We start from the raw sequence: 12,772 nt of genomic DNA, 5'->3' as shown, positions 1-12,772 counted from the left end.
GTGTTCTTTCAGCTGTTCACTTTCTAATGCAAACTTCATAATCAGCATCAATCCCATGCCTCCGTAGGAACCTTATCAAGGCCTTACTGAAATCCATAGAGCACAACCTCAAACGTTTTTCCCTCGTCCACCTGTGTGTCACCTTCTCAAAGGACTTACTAAGGTTTGTGAGGCACGCTCCCTCCTTCACATACCGTTGTTGATTATCCCGAATACGTTTATTCATTTCTAGATGATTAAAAATTCTGTCTCATATGATCGTTTCCAACACTTTACCCACAACCGAAGTCTGGCTCAACGGTCAGTAATTACCAGAGTAGTTTCTACTCCACTTCTTGAACAAGTGAACAACATTTTCTATCTTTTCGTCTTCTGGCACTATTCCTGTATTCAATCCGAAAGGATCCCCGTCCTAATTTATCTTGGTTTTTATTTTTAACATTTGTTGTTTGGAACTCTGATCTGGAAGATCGAGGGAAAAATGATATTTGAAATCTGGGAAGTGTGATTTCTGAAAAGAAAAATAGGTCGTCACGCTTTTTTTTGTTCGAGAGTCTGGTCCCACTGGTTTAATCACGTTTTATTCCTGAGCAAAAAGGTCACCAGATGTTTCTGCATCAAGAAAGAGCATTATGTCTAAACAGGTGGCAGAACTTGTCTATTAGCAATGTCAGTATCTCGGAATTCTTTCCAGCCTGTCTTTAAAATACCTTGATATCAAGAAGACTGGAGATGTTCAATAACATTTGGGACCTTGTGGAGTTGGTGATAATTCTGACAGTGAAGAGTCAGTGTATGAATTTGGTGTCAGACTGTATTTTATAAGAAGAAATCAGGTTTGCGGTGTTATGCCACGAAGCATCCCCTTAGTAGCTCTTGGAAGCTTAAAGAATACAATGCTTATTTATAAGTCAGACTGCCTTTATCTAAGTGAACAATATAGCTAACCTTGTATGACACAATTCAGAAACAAAAATTTCGAAAACTGCATCTATGTCTGTCGAGCAAAACATCTTGCATCCCAAAGAAGATTCTGACCATCTATTAATTTATTTTATTTATCCCTTAATTGGGTTGTTCGGTAACCAAGTTTTTGAGAGAGTGAGGATGCAAACAAGGGCTTTTTCTTTGATAGCATAGACCAATTAGATTGTGTTATTGCTTAAGTTTACTTCAGCAATCAAATTTTATTATTAATAAATTTCCAGGTTTTGATTTAACTGGTGTTGAGAAGGTTTGGACGTGGTTCCAAACGGCCAATTCAAAACCTCCCGTGCAAGGACTGTGTGCCATTGAACGCTTTAAGTTTACCATGTTGTAAAACATAAAGGTAGACAGGCTGATAAATATCTGCTGACTGTCTCCACCTCAACATTTCATTAAGATTAATGTGAATGTAATTCACCTTTCTCAGATTTGTGAGAGCTTAGAAATTTATTTCTCTGGAGATGGTGGAGTATCTGTGTCTTTCAAGTTCTGCAAGGCTGGCCGGGATACTGTAATGTTTAGCAAAGGTCTCAGCAATTGCAAGGCAGTTGAGTGGAGCTGAACTCGTCAGTTACGATGCTCTTGACTTATGCTGGTGTCTCAACCGTCCAAACAGTTCAATACTGCTCTTCTGCTCAATCCTCTTTCGGAATACAATTGAATCAAGACAATTAATCTTAATTAATATTATATTTTTCTCCAAACTTCTCCAATGCAAATGAATTCGTATTGCTTCACGGAAAACTGGCTCGTTACAATGATGAATTTTATGCATCCAAGCCACAGCACATAGTGGAGCCCAGATGACAAATGACATCTCAGAACACATTAAAAAAAGCTCAAGAAGGAACTTTGGTCAGAATTATGAACCAAATGCAGTGTTGAGAGATACAACGAGACCCACACAGGTCCAAGGTGTTGACACAGTTAAGGAGAAGGCGTCAAAATGTTGCTGTATAATACCAAAGGGCTATTCATTAAGAAAATAAAACAACAAATAAACTTATAACATACAATATTAATAATCGAGGAAAAGATCATATATAAACTCAGCTGCAAAGAATTTTCAAAGGGAGGGAATTGCAAAGCATTATCGCAGCAAATCAGGTGGAAGTGCAAACCGCAGAAAGCATAGTTTGCCTGGAATTCTGCCCGGCAGAGGTTGGCGTGGACGTCTTTAACGTCTGCAAGAGGAAGTGTACTTCAGAGAAAACCATATAGAAACATAAGATACAAATAATTACGATTTATCGGACATTGTTCAAAACTGCGAAAAATTAATGGCAGACAAAAATAGGAAGATTTGCTGAAGACGTCAGTTGAGGAGATAAAAAGAAATGAGAAGAAAGCTGGAAATCCAAGTTAAATGTAGATGAGAAAATGTAGAAGCGAATCTAAAGAGAAAAATAAATCTCATTTATGTACGGAACCAAGTTGACTTTTGACGATGATATTTACAAAACGAAAACAAACACAAATCACAAAGAATGAACAAACAAATTCCGAGAGCCGAGAATGATTGTTTTAATAATGCAGAAAGAAATGGCAACCAACAAAACCTCCAAAACATAACTTAATATCATAGATCCAAAAAGACAAGTGGAGAATAAAATGGAAGTTAGTGTTTACTTGGTAAAACAGATTAAACGAAAGAAAGAAGTGATTAATAAATAGAACACCGACGAGGGGGATTGTGATTAATGATTGCGACAAGTGACATAATTATAACTGGCAGCAATCAGGTAGATTTCCAAATACCAAGGAAAGGAATAAGCAAAGGGTCGACCAACAGGACATGTTGAGACTGAAGGAGTTGTGAACATGAAAACTGATGTTGTTTGGCTTTGGTGGAGAAAAGCAACCAAATATTTTCCTGGAAAAAATGCGCAATTACACGTACTTCAAGGCAAAGTGTTGGGAGATTATTGTTGTAAGGAAGAGTGCATTCCAAATTGCGAAAGTAAATGCAGTTATCACATTTGTCATCTACCAGAGCCTGTGCAGACTATTGGAAACTGAAGATCATCACTTTGGATCGATGCTTGTAAGAAAGCACAGGAGTGGGTGTTCTCCTTAAAAAGAAGTTGTGGGGAAATGTCTGGCAGAACAACAGGATATGAAAGTTATTTTTATCTATCGAAATAAGTAATAAGAACTTGCTATAGACCTCTCGGATTTCTCGATAAGAGCATATAAACAATCAACCTAATTCCGAAGCAGGGGATGCAGTAAGTGTGAATTGTTGATCCAAGTCCAATTACACCCAGGAAAAGTGCATCGGACTTTGCACTTTACACGTGTTGCGGGTGTTCGAACTGAGCAAGTGAGATAAGCACTGCCTCAGTCTCATATGTTTAGAATATCTGCGGAATTTGCGGTTAAAACGTTGCAAAAATCCCTGGGTGACTGGAGATCTAAAAAAAAAGTTACATGTGAATGAAGACCTGGGAACAGAAATCGATTTCTGGACTGGTAATGTGCGCTACAAGTATATGGTTGTTCTGAAAGCATAACTGTTAAAGTGAAAATAAAGATCAACTGCTTCCTTTATCTAGAGTTTGTTTTCCCAGAACATAAAGGTTATTTATTGTGTATTGTGTTTTCCTTCACGGGATGATTGTGGCGCTGGCTCGGCAACATGTCTATCTCCACTGTTTTCACATTCGAGTTGTCACGCTAGAGCTGAGCAGGACATTGGTCAGACCACTTTTTAGAGTATGGTGTTCATGTCTGTTCTCGCTCCTGTCGGAAGGATTTCGTCATTTGAAAGGGTTCAGAAAGGTTTGGCAAAGAGTGTTGCACGCTTATGAGGGTTTTACTTGCAGGGATAGGCTTAATAGGCTGGGGCTCTTTCATGACACAGCACGCTTACAAAGTTGAGGAAATTGAAAGCAAGCAATGGATGAATTCCGAGTTATTAAATCAGCAAAAAAAGACCAAGATTACTTTATGGTTGTACATTTTCCTTGAATAGGAAATGAAAGATCAACGTAAATTTGTAAAATAACTTCGTTATTTCATGCATAGAATCGGAAAATAATAAGTAGTTGTGACCCACGGCTGAGCAGCAGTGAGGCTGAGAAGGATTGATGCACATTATAAGGCGGGGTGCCTTTATATCAGAAGAAAAGGAATTAAAATAAATGCGGATACCGCAAAACTGAACCAAAACCATAAATGTCTGGACAATCTCATTGTTCTGGCAGCATCCCTGAAGTGAAATCGGAGTAAAATTTTCGGGTTCAGAAGATAGAGTGGGGGAGAAAACAGCAACGATGGGTGGACAGACAGATAAGGAGAGAAAACAGTTGGACCGACAAATAAGTGGTGAAAGGTCAGTCCGGGGGGAAATGAACAGTTGCTGATACAGACGATGATTAGGTGACAAAACTTTGTGTCCTTGAGTTGCCAATGTGATGATAAAGCTTGGTGTGTACGGTTGGCAGCTAATTTGGGATTGCTACACAATCCCTAAAATTATTGAACTCGATATTAAGCCCAGAAGGCTGCATTGTTTCTAAGTGGAAAATTGACTGTAATCCTTTGAGCTTGAGTTGAGTTTTGCTGGAGCACTTCAGGAAGGCTCATGCAAAGATGTTATCCAGTGAAGATGGAGGTGTTTTGAAGTAGCAACCACCAGGGAGCATAAACTCATTATTTTGGCAGACCATCGGTATTTTGTTAGCAGTTAACCAGTGTGTGCTTCGTTTCCCCAAGGACAGCAGGCCAAATGGTGAACAGCGAACATAATGACTGAAAGAGTTACAGATTAAGCTAGGTATATCTGGAGTCTTGGATGTTGAAGAATGAGAAAATAAACAGGCAGGGGTTACACCTTGTGGAATTGAAGGGCATGTGTACGATCCTGTACAGATGTGTTGTGAGTGAGGAAAGAGAGGAAAAGGGTAACCAAAAAATGAGAGGTCGTTGGAGATTGCCGACAACTGTAGGGAGCGGAATGGATTTCTGGTGGTGCAATCCCGCTGTAGCTGCGAGAAATGGCAGATAATCATCTTTTGGATGTAAAAGTTCGTAGAATTGTAGTGGGAAGGACGAGAGTGAAATCGGGCTGAAATGTAGGGGTGATGATGAAGATTAAAATGAGCACCATGTGATCTGCAGCGCTGGGCAATCCTTGATTGATTAATGAGACGCATAATTCAGAGACACCCCCGTCAACAATGTTCACATCATCAGAGCAGGGAAAGAGAAACTGGTGACAGCAAACAGCTTTGAGCAGATATAGAGAGATCAAAACTGTGGTCGGAAAGGCTTTACAATATCATATCGTGGCAATTCTTTCGCCAGGAACTGAAGTTCTGAAACTGTGGTAACGTGACTGAGGATTATTGGATGTCAGTGTGATCTGGCTGGATATGGTGAGCAAAGGTGAGTGGAAAACGGAGCACATGAGTTCTGTGGAGCTTGCCCAGGTAGAAATAACACTTTCCACCTTGTGATTCTGTTTGTGGATTTTGGGAAGAAGGCTGAAGTGGGCTTTGCATGGTTGACAGATGGTGAGCTTGGAAGCATTAGATAGGAGATCACCAGATGAAACACGGTTAGTGACAATTGTGGACACTATGGTCTGATGTTCCACGGGAGGATCATCGTCTATGGAAGATAGGAGGTAGACTCTGAGAGCTGGCGCTCAGCATCTGCAATATAGAGGTCAGTACTCAGTAAAACCAGATTTGGCATCAGGTTTCTTTGTGAAGTCAGACTTGAATCTGAAAGCAAGGAGTGGTGTCAGTTCAGATTAAGATATTTTGTGTTGCGGAAGGGAAGGAAGAGGAACTGAGGAGGTCTTCAATGTACCCTGAACCACCGTTTCAACTCCACGCCTATTTCTGTGCACAAAAAAGCCTCTCCACACTCGCAGATGCCTTTACCCATTTCCAACAGTCTCTTTTCACCTGGTGCACGTCCTTTGACCTTCTTAGCTGCACTCGACCTGTTCATGGAGAATGTTCAAAGGACGTGCGCCAGGTGAAAAGAGACTGTTGGAAATGGGTAAAGGCATCTGCGAGTGTGGAGAGGCTTTTTTGTGCACAGAAATAGGCGTGGAGTTGAAACGGTGTTTCAGGGTACATTGAAGAGTATGGTGTAGAAGACGAGAGTGATCAGCATATTCAGTTTACATGACATCATTTGCATAGATAAGCTGCTTTTTTTGAGTAACAGAGGTCAACAATCCAGAAAGTTGCAGAAGAGATGCAAGTACTAGCAGCAATGGAAATAGAATGGTTGATTGAAATGGTTTGGACCAATAGGATTGGTAAACCATCACAAACATAGTGTCAATTGTATGAACTATCCTATCATGCAAGAATAAAATATTGTGATAACATTTGTAGATGTGCGGTTAGCTCAGAAACATTTCAGTCTTGCATTTCATGGACGCGATCGTAAGATGTTGTCTACTTCAATAAAAGCTGAAAATATGTTGCTGGAAAAGCGCAGCAGGTTAGGCAGCATCCAAGGAACAGGAGAATCGACGTTTCAGGCATAAGCACTTCTTCAGAAATATTCGGGCTTATGCCCGAAACGTCGATTCTCCTGTTCCTTGGATGCTGCCTGACCTGCTGCGCTTTTCCAGCAACACATTTTCAGCTCTGATCTCCAGCATCTGCAGGCCTCACTTTCTCCTACTTCAATAAAAGGTATGGTAAAGAGAAAAGGTTGATTACCAATTATTTCATGAGGAATACTACAGATGTTGAACAAAATTGTTGCAGCTGGCTAATTTCCTGACAGATGAAGTTGATGGTATTTGCTTTATGTGAAAACATGACTCTTGTAAAGTGAAAACAGCAGCGGCAACCCCCTCAGTAAGATGTTTCTTTGAATGAAATCATGTGGCATTCTAGATGAGTCGCCTTTCATTGTACAAGAGCCATGTTTACACCAAGTGAAACTATTGCTTGAGGTAATTTCTGTGAGCCACAATCAGTTTGCTCTGAAGTCCATCCAAAACAGACTGTTCGGTATCACTGCTATTAAGACTCCTCTGAAATAAATGTCCAGTACATCGTAACCTTATACAGAAGCAGCAGCATCACACAACCTGCATCGTTGAAAAGAATGACCCACCAATGTCCAAAGATAACTTCATTTTGAAATCAGTCAGTCTTAAATTGCTAGTACACTGCAACACAAATATGCATTCCATCGACTATAAGCATGCAAACATACACTACTAAATTCTGCTACACTCGGTCTCAATCCTGTCATCGAATGCCTCAATTTCTCGTTGAAGTCTTGACAATGCATTTGCAATCACGTTTTCTCGTCCTGTCACAATACCATTTTTCAATTGAATGTCTGGAATCACAAGCTCCATCTGAGTAGTCTGGCTATTTTTCGTTATATTTCTCCACAACATTCAATTGGTTATAGTCAGTATATATGAATGTATCAGATGCATGGCTGGTAACATAAATATTGAAATGTTGTATGGTCAACACCAAGCTCAAAGCTTCTTCTCAACTGCAGAATATTTCCGAAGATGGGCTTCAACTTCCTGGAGAAACACCGGATATATCTCTCGTCTTCCTCTTCGTTTTCTGACAAAACCGCAGCAAATTCACTTTGCGCCAAGTTGATCGTGCCTCCCGAATTCGGTCGAACAATTCTGATAAATGTTGCAAATGTTTCATCCGTGTGTGACTAAAAATCACCAGCTCATGTATAAAACAGCAAAGGTAGGTAATAAGGTAATGATCGTATTGGTTCATCTCTGAAATGGGACTGGCAGACTTTTCGTACCAAATGGCATGACTTTCAATTGAAACAGTCCATTTGGCATTATAAAAACCGAAATTGCCTTCACTCTTTCCGACGCAAGACATTGCCAGTATCCTCTAAACAATTACAAAGTAGATATATAAGATTGTTTTGTTTTGTCCCAGCTTTTCAACACAATCTACCAAATGGGAATTAGATGTGCATTCGTCCATGAAGCTACATTGAATTTTCAATCGTTCAATTACAACAATTGGGTACTTTGTTATTTTGTCACCATTACTGTGGGGGAACTCCTCTCATTGGAACACACTTCGATTGTGTCGTCTTAGCACATGCGTTCAATCTCCTTTTGAACCTGTGCCAATTTAAGAGAGTTATGCCTATTAGGATGATGCTTAATTGGAAAAGCATTTCCTTTACATCCATGATGCAGGATTAAGTTAATGTATTCCACCTTATTTCAAAATACCTCTTGATGTGATTGTATCTGTGGGCACTGCGGATTTGGTGAAAAATTTGAATAACTTCTTTACAATCCTGTTAGACGTCATATTGCGCAATGGACCAGCCATTGCAAATGTACTGGAAACATCCATTTCGGTTAGCAAATACTAGTTCTCACCTGCTGTTTTAATAGGGATCCTACATAATAAATTAAGACTCATGTGAAAGGTTCCTTTAATACAGCAAAAAGTATTAAAGGTGGGGGTTTTATTACTGCCTGTAGTTTTCAAATTAACTGGCAAACATAACATGTCTGGCAAAATTCAATTGCATTATTATGCAGTCCAGGCCAGCAAAGAAACATTTTTGTATTTTTGTTGGCGGTTTCCTCACATCTGAATAAGTTACTTACAACAGCCCCGGTGCCATTCATACACCTCTCATCTATAACAATCGGGGTGGTACGATGGCTCAGTGGTTAGCACTGCTGCTTCACAACGCCAGTGATTCTGATTCAATCCCATTCTCGGGCGACTGTCTGTGTGGAGTTTGCACATTCTCCACGTTTCTATGTAAGTTTCCTGCGGGTGCTTCGGTTTCCTCCCACAATCCAAAAGGTGTGCATACTTGATGAAGTGTCCATGCTAAATTGTTTAGTAATGTTATGGATGCGTAAATTAGGTGCATTCGTCAGTAATAGTTGTAGAGTAACGGGGACTGAGTTTGGGAGGGACACTCTTCGTTGGGTCGCTGTGGACTTGTGGGGCTGAAGGACGTGGAACCACTTTGTAGCGAATCCAAGAATGTTTCCAAAGAAACCACTCTCAACATGAAACGACCATCTGACTGAATTTCTCATCTGACTGAATACGTGATTGTGTCACGTTCCTAAAGAATGACATTGTTAATAAAATAGCAACATTTGCGGATAAATTCGGCTTTTGTTTTCATGAACGTCGCTTAATGCAATCAAATAACATAGAACATGGGACATGATAGAGCAGTATACGGCCTTCGGCCGTCGTTATTATTCCGACCTGTGGAACCAATTGGAACTCGATCTATTCTCCACAATTCAATTTTTATCCATATCTTTATCAAATGACCATTTAAATACCCTGAAGTTTGGGAAGTCTATCAATGATGCAGGCTGGGCATTTTACACGCCTACTCCTCTCCGTGTAAATAAACTACCTCTGATATCTGTCCTATATGCATCTCCCCTCAATTTAAAGTTGAGTTCCCTCGTGGTAGCCATAACCATCCGAAGAAAAATGCTCTCAGTGTCCACCCTGTGTACCCCTCTGTTTAGCTTATATATCTCATTTGAGTCAACTCTCAACCTTCTTCTCTGTAACGAAAACGGGCTCAGGTTCTTAGCTTGTCCTCAGAAGCAGTTCCCTCCATGCCAGCCAGGTAACATTCCAGTAAATCACCTCTGAACATTTTAGAAATCTTCCGAAGTAGCTTCAAACCTTCACCTTTTTATTAATTTATCTGAGCTAAAAATGTCGACGGTATTATCTGTATATTCCTCTTTTATGTGCATCATCTGTTAAAACAGACTCTCTACTAATTCCACTTCAATTTTCTTATCTTAACTCTTGAATGTCTCCTGGTTCAACTGGCGACTTTATGACCTCGTTACCACACACTCGGAAAAAATACACTGATCTGTGTCCTGCAAGATTTTAGTTGCCTGAGTTTCCACTGGCTTTCCCACCACAGCAGGCTGCATTCCTACCGGTGAACTGGCCATAGCAATAGCAAATACATATTGTATTATGGAGCTGAACATTTATTTAGTACTCCTAACACGATTTCTCCACACTTCATTGGACACTCTCACCTCATTATACATTCGTGCACTTTTCTTGTTTCAGCATGAACTCGTGTTGCTGGCACCGTTTCTGGCAGTAGTCCTTCAGAGGTACAGATCTCCTCATCTTTCAGTGTCACATATTGAGAGGATGCTCTATTTATTAATCTTGTAAAAACTTTTCCTGCTGCTCTTCGACTATGCAAATACACATTAACATCGTACGCATCTAAAGTGATAATATCTGACACTTACTCCTTAACCAGTCCCCGTTCAAGCTGTAGATTCTGGTGATGCTTTCTCACCTCCACTGTGCTTTCTGTCACCAATCCAACAAAATTCACTGCCTTATGCTTTATTCCTACATGTGGCTTTGCAATGCTTCAGCTAACACAGAAACGCTGTAATTTCTTGTGGCCTATTTTATTGCAGTGTAAACATCGCAAATTGTTAACACTTTTATCATTCAAAGGTTTCCTTTTAGCTGTCTTAAGTCATTCTTATGATCTTCAATGAGAATTACATTTTCTTATTTATGTGAGGATTTGTCTTATCCTCATTATCTTGTATGGACTGAAATTGATGTGGAAGCCGAACTTTGGTTTTTAGACCAACTCTTAAACATCAGCCACTTCAGCTGCTAATCTTGCAATTTTCTCCTCTGCTCTTCCAGAAGAGTTCTTGCTACTTCAGAATTTTAGAACTCTTCCAAAATAATCGTCTCTGTAAGAGCGTCCTAGGTTTGCTCGACTTTTATGTCCTTTTCCGCCTATTAAAATTCGTTTGTTTGATCCTTTTCCTCTCCACGTAGCTTTGATCAGAATTCCTTCTTAGATTCGTGAAAGCCTTTCTTTCGGCTTCTGGCACATACTCATATTCACTTAAGATGGCTTTCTCCATCTCCTCATACGCCTCATATACCTCCTCTGATAGGAATTGGAATTCATCACTGACTCTATCGACAAGTTTTGTTTGGATCAGCAAAACTGACATGGTAACTCCCCAACAAATTATTTTAGCCATTTTTGAAAAGAAGTTGAAGTCTTCCACATCTTTCTCATCAAATTTGCGCAATGTTTGAATATCATTAAATATTTTCTCAACAGGCCTTTCGCTACCATGTGCCTGCTCATACTCAATCTCTTCCTTACAAAGTTTACGTTCATCCTTCACCTTCATTGTTTTAACCAGACTTTTCTCTCTTGGTGCTCATATCCGAAGTTCAAACTTCGTCTCTGTCTTCCTTTCCTCTCTCTCTCTCTTTCTCTCCCTTCTGCCTCTTTTGCTTTTTTTCCTTCAGTCATAATTCAAACTGTTTCGTTTCTGCTGCCCTTTCCTTTTTTTGCCTCTCACTCTTCCTGCTTTATTTTAAAATGAAGTTCAACGATCTCTAAAAATTCAGAAGGTCTTTTCAGCAAGACTGCACAAAATAAAACAGACGAGAGAAAAGTTTAGCTGGGAGATATGGCCACCTCTTTTGTGTTCCTTTTTTTAACAAGTGTGAGCTATAATCAAGTTGGCCCAAAAACCCATCAAAGCCAAACGTTTCACAATCGCTGCTTTTGCAACATCTCGGGGGGAATAGCGCCAAGGACAGCATAACCATATTAACGGAGCAGATCCAGTTCCCTAATGTGGTCTGTGAGGAGCTTGATATGGGGGTACCTTTCCAGACAAGTCAGCAGGGACACTAATGGTGACCCTTCCTTCCCACATTCTGCAGGAAGAGCATGTAACTGTCCGCGCCTATATCTCCTATGCTCTAATTTGTCAAAAGAGATTAATAAAAATACAACCTTACCTCACCAACCCTCCACATAGCATCTACATTTATTGGATAGAGAGGAGGGCGGGTGGCAGACTCGAGACGTGTCGTGCTCCATATTTAGCTGTTGCCCGAATATATTAATTCACTTTCCAAGCAGTAGATGTGTCTGCTTCCGTTGCTCTTACGTTTGTGCTCCAACGATTCACGAAGTAATTATTAAATATTCAGTCTTAATTTTCCGGCTCTGCCTGGCTCGTGCTTTCTCTACTCTCCCTGCTGAAACATTGCAAATTAATCTCTTCTCCTTTGTCAGTACTTAGCCCCTGACCTGCTGTTCATATACTCACACATGGGTGTTTAAAATGTTGCTATCGTATCCGTTTCCACGACTTCTCTGGCTGCACATTCCTTGCACGCACCACACTTTCTGTGACAAATATGCCCTTTAGTTCCCTTTTAAATATTTTCCCTCTCATCCTAACGTTACGCACACTAGTTTTGGACTCCACAACTCAGTGGAGAGTCCTTGCCTACATATCCACTGTCTGCGTGAGTTTCCTCCCGTGGCTCTGCTTTCCTCCCACAATCCAAAGATGTGCAGGTTAGATCAATTGGCCATGGGAAATTGCCCAGAGTGTTCAGAAGTCTGAAGGTTGGGTACATAATTCACGGATAATTATAGGATAATAAGGTAGGGAATGCGTTTGCGTGTGACATTCTTTGGAGGGTCGGTTGGGACTTCTTAGGTTGAAGGGTCAGTTTTCATTCTGTTGGGATTCTGTGACTCTATGATTCTCTGTCCCGCATGATTACATAAACCTCTATCGGGTCACACCACAGCCCAGGCATATTCAGCCTCTGTCTGTCGCATAAATTTTCCAATCCTTGTAAATAAAAAAAGTTACGAAACTCCGACATTCTCTGCTACTTCTCTCCTCCCCCAGCATCCATTTGCTACTTCTCTCTTCCCGCAGCCCCCATACCACTGACTGAAACTGACAATTTCT

The sequence above is a fragment of the Chiloscyllium punctatum genome, chromosome 51, assembly GCF_047496795.1.
Source record: "Chiloscyllium punctatum isolate Juve2018m chromosome 51, sChiPun1.3, whole genome shotgun sequence".
Classification (NCBI taxonomy): domain Eukaryota; kingdom Metazoa; phylum Chordata; class Chondrichthyes; order Orectolobiformes; family Hemiscylliidae; genus Chiloscyllium; species Chiloscyllium punctatum.
Note: the sequence above shows the minus strand (reverse complement) of the source record.